The 4,984-nt window shown below is 36.4% G+C and overlaps 1 protein-coding gene across 1 annotated transcript in view; it reads right to left on the bottom strand.

Moving 5' to 3' along the window:
- LOC137634335 (kinase D-interacting substrate of 220 kDa B-like) overlaps positions 1–4,450 on the bottom strand; it is an 860,646-nt gene extending 856,196 nt beyond the window's left edge. The window contains exon 1 of the mRNA XM_068366729.1: positions 4,260–4,450. The gene's annotated coding sequence lies outside the window, so the exon portion shown is untranslated. The remainder of the gene's footprint in view (positions 1–4,259) is intronic.
- Positions 4,451–4,984: the final 534 nt, after the last annotated feature.

Here is a 4,984-nt window from a genome sequence, read left to right as displayed (position 1 = left end):
GAGAGAGAGAGAGAGAGAGAGAGAGGGAGAGGGAGAGAGAGATCTATTAGATGTAGGTTAAGTTTGTGACCCTTTTACCATAGCAATGACGCATAAAAGAGAGTGCTTGCAAAGAACGGTTCCAGCCTGGCTGCAGATTTCCAAATCTAGCTCATTCCCTCTAGATTTATACACCCGCACGCGTGCGCGCAGAGAGAGAGAGAGAGAGAGAGAGAGAGAGAGAGAGAGCCATCACAGATTGCTTAAATAATCAATAAATATCCTCAAATAAATAGGCATTGACCGAGATATTACAAACATAACATTAAAATCCCTGTTAACTTTTTACTCTAATAAGAACTTCTGAATTACAGTACATGTGAACAGAATGACTCAACATATGCGACTTATCATTCCAGTCTTGTAATTCTTCAATAAATAAGTAGTTCTTTATATAAACGCGCAAGGCCAACATTAATGTGGAGAGAGAGAGAGAGAGAGAGAGAGAGAGAGAGAGAGAGAGAGAGAGAGAGAGAGAGAGAGAGAGAGAGAGAGAGAGAGAGAGAGAATGAAACTAACCAGATGAGAAACCACAGTCCACAGACGCTATGAAATATATATATTAGTACTGGTAATTGTTAAAGAGAGGGAGGGTGTAAACTGTAAGGGGACATGTGAGAAAGCTGTATATTAGCCAGCTTAAGTTAGTTACGTCTGGTTCTACATGACTCGTAAAATCACATTACAACCATAACAAAGATCTCACGCTAAATGAGTAAGGCAAATAGACCCAATCGTCTGCGAAGATATTCATACAATTAATAATGCTAAATCAACAAGACAGGAAAAAATAGAATAACAATTACCCGTACTGCAGAATTTGATATAAATCATCCCGAGAGCGATAGCATGTGCTATGTGAAGCAAACAGTTTCTTTCCACAGGTAACTAACTGTGCTTAAACATTGAAATTCGTAGTAATCTCAAATTCAGTACAGCAGTTTCGAAATATTCTCCCAAACATCCGATTGCCTCTCGCTCCTTCTCATAGAAGCTCTTTACATCAATAAACTATCACCTTCCTTAAACAACTAAGCCACTTTCACAACATTATAGTGCCTAGCTGTATTTCATTAACTCCTCTCCCTTCCTTGTCGGTTTTTTAAACGTTTATTTAATCTTTCTTACACATTTTCAATCATTTTGAATATTACGTTTCATACATAGAAACCAATTTTCCGTTGATCATATCAGCCTACATGTCACAGGTAAAGACTATTGTATGCATTGATCTGGATATCTATTAGGCCTCTTTTAAAAATATAGCAACGCGACGTGTTCAATCCTATTTTTAATATAACAATACTATTTCAAGCTAATTTTACTTCCATTCTGTTGATTCATTCGTTATCATTGTCAACTGGAAGACAAAAATATTATATTACATTTCGTCTTCATTTTTCTAATGTGAACAAATCTTCAGATCTCAAGATAAAAGATTTGAAAAGGAGAGACGTTGAAGACAATGTACTACAGTGACGGTTAGTGAAGAGTAGGCTACCGCATGGATGTAACGTGAGGGCGTTGTTATAAAGTCCTGCACATTACCGAATTAATGTAAATTACGAGAAGAAGAATCTGAGGGGTAAGCTTTTCTCTTTTTGGTTATTATGAAACAAATATACCTCGCATGGACAACGCTGAAGATACTGTGGCCAAAATAGAAAATAACGGATACTATAACTTGAATAAAAAATAAAATACACATACATAAAGAAGACAAAAAATAAGAGATCCAAGTTAATAAAAAAACCCAAAACGTTTGGTATCAAGTCAATGAAAAATATAGAGTTGGAAATAGCAAAACCATCAGGAAAAATAAGTATTCTAATTGATGAATATTAAATATAGCATATCTAATATATTGAATGCAGAGAAATACGATATTCCTAAAGAAATGCAGCCTTCATAAAGAAATATATTCCTAACAGGGATACGTTAACAAAATCTTTGTAAATAATTAGCCTATGTAACCACATGCAAGTTTCTACAGTATCCTGTCATACCAAATCAGGGTTTGGTAAAAAACAACACATAAATCTCAAAAGATAAACTCAAGGTCAACTTATTGAGCTTGGGTTACTATTCATTAAAGAAGGGATTGGATATAAAGTAATTATTTTGAAACCTACGTGTGTGTTCCGATTCGTAGGCCTACAGCTCACGTTTATTAATTAAGACTCACGCGTTGCTGTACAGTATACGGATACAAACATTTGCTGGACTTAGTGAAAACAGAATTCTAAACCTTTCCGAGCATGGCACCTCAATCTAAAGAGATCAAGGGAAAGAAAAAAAAATGTACGAAATTGAGAACATAGCCCTCAGAAGAATATTGGGAGTTAAATGGCAGGGCTGGAAACAAAAGAGATTACTCGAGTGTCATATGTGGCTGAGACCACGATGAGTAGGCCTACATGGAGATGGTTTGGGCATTCTCTTCGCACTCCCCAAGAGATTAGTTCACCAAACATTTAACTATGCTCCACAAAGTACTAGATGAATTGGAAGAACCAGGCCTACATGGCTGAGGACTATGAAGAGTAAAGTCGGAGATGATGAATGGAGAGGTGTTGAATTAAAAGCTCAAGACAGAGATTTCTTACTGGCGAAATCTAATCCAGGCCCCTTGCGACAATAGACGTAAGAGGAGATGATGATATAACTAGTGAAAGTTAGGCTAACCAGTTCATATCCTTTCATAATAATTTTGAATAACATTAATGATACAAATGAATTATGTCTACAATAATTATTGTAGAATTTTAAGAATAATGAAACGTTTGTTCTCTAAAGAAATCCGTAAATTACTTATTGTTGGACCAGCTAGCCTTAAGTCCAAGCAACAGCAAATCTACAGCTGAAAAATATAATGATATCCAATTCCGAACATCTGCAAGTTTAATGTAGATACCAATTTGATACCGAGGTAGAAACATAGCATTTTGACTACTTGGGGATCCAAAGCCATTTCCTTAAAAAACAAAGGTTACAGAAAAACAAACCAAACATTCATTTATACACACGACTTTCGAGTTCCAATGTTTAAATGAATAAAAATCAACGGTTTCTCGGATTTAAAAAAATAATTTTATTACCATACAAGTTACAAAGGTGACTCAACCTGTTTGAAGAATGCGACTAGTAGAGTTCTTAATCAGCCATATCCGATTATAGATGCTGCTTATGTAACGATGTTATGTAGAGTACTAATACTTGCTCACCCTCTCATTTAGCATAGGAGTTAGAGAAATCGTACAAAAGACTACAGCATCGCAAAAAATATATATTTAAGATCTATCACCAACTAAGAATAGGGTATTTTAAATAGTATGTGAAACATTAACCCCTTCTATCATACAGGTCTCCACTCTACAAAAACGGTGGAAACTGGCTCTTGTTTAAATTTGGTACTACTATCAAAGTAAACAACATACATTTATATACAATACCATGTATAAGGCCAAAAAGGAGAGAGAGAGAGAGAGAGAGAGAGAGAGAGAGAGAGAGAGAGGAGAGAGAGAGAGAGAGAGAGAGAGAGAGAGAGAGGCCGTGGTGTTATGCTAAACGCTAGTCTCATTCTCATCCAGATCAACGTAAAACTTATACCCATCTGTCTGTCACACACAGACATTTAGCAGAGGGGTAAACTGATGAAATAGCACATTTATGCATTAATCATTTGTCAATTTTACTTTTTGGCAAAATGCAATTCCCTTATTCGCATGACCACTCATAAATTATACCAACATACAATTATGGAAACACCAGCATGCTGTCTGCGTCAGAATGTTAGGTCATTACAATAATAAAACAATAAACCATTTGAATTTTCCCGGCATGGAATATTCCAACGTTCTCCTACAGACACGCATGGCTAAAATTCCACTTGCGCATCCTGTACTGCACAGAGCCACAATTGCATCATACTATACACATGTGTATGATCTTTGCTAGGAAATAAACATTCAAAGGGACAAAAAAGATATTTTGTATCGAAAACCGAAATACAATGTTTGACAGCGCCAAACGAGGGGAAACATCGTAGGTAATAAACTAAATTTTCTTAGATACAAATCACAAATTCTACGAAAGGATAACAAGTTTAATTTCACGGTTGTGTTTTCCTGTCAATGACAATTACAAGATAACCAAAGGGTTCCCGCCACTACTGAGCAGACGACGCTCTTGTCTGCAGACGACCAACTTTCCTTACTCACCCTTTTATATGAAGCTTTTCCCGTAATCTAACGGCGTGTTGAATTGGCGTGATGAACTGCAAGCACTATAAAACGAGGTATTCCAGGGACAAAAACACTCTGCACACATAATATACGCGAGTACATTGAGTATTCATGGGGATTCCATGCCTGACAACTAACCACACTCAAGCCAGCTGATACACTGTGTTGTGTAGCCGCCTAAGCCGCGTTCACCGATAGATGGAGGCGGACGACAGAAACAAGTGAGCGTCGCTCGAGCCAGACACCCCTGCCTGCTTGAAGTTTTATTTTCCATTTACTTTCGCCGCGTTTCTTTTCAGTTTTCTATGAATATTACATTTCCTTATTGTTTTCCGTGTCATTCTTGATCACAAATAGGAAATATATAAATCATTGTAAAAGACGCTATTCTAAGACAGTATAAACTGTGATTAAACGTGACCGCAAAATTACATACTATTATAACAATTTAGCGTAATCGATCGCTGTAACTCCTTGTTTGAACTCGAAACAAAGCTACTGCACGTGTCTGACACAGAATTGATTTTTCTTTGATAACCGGCGATAGAACGATGATGTTTATTTACAAATATTATTTCAGCACATACCATAGTAACTAGAATTTAGATCAATATTATGACAATCATATGCACATGTGTCGCCTATAGTAAGTAGTTTCAGGGACATTATTTACTAGGCTATAGGAGCGAACTAAAAATCAA

This window comes from Palaemon carinicauda, chromosome 44 (assembly GCF_036898095.1).
Source record: "Palaemon carinicauda isolate YSFRI2023 chromosome 44, ASM3689809v2, whole genome shotgun sequence".
NCBI classification, from domain to species: domain Eukaryota; kingdom Metazoa; phylum Arthropoda; class Malacostraca; order Decapoda; family Palaemonidae; genus Palaemon; species Palaemon carinicauda.
Note: the sequence above shows the minus strand (reverse complement) of the source record. Positions and strands in the feature narration are given on the sequence as shown.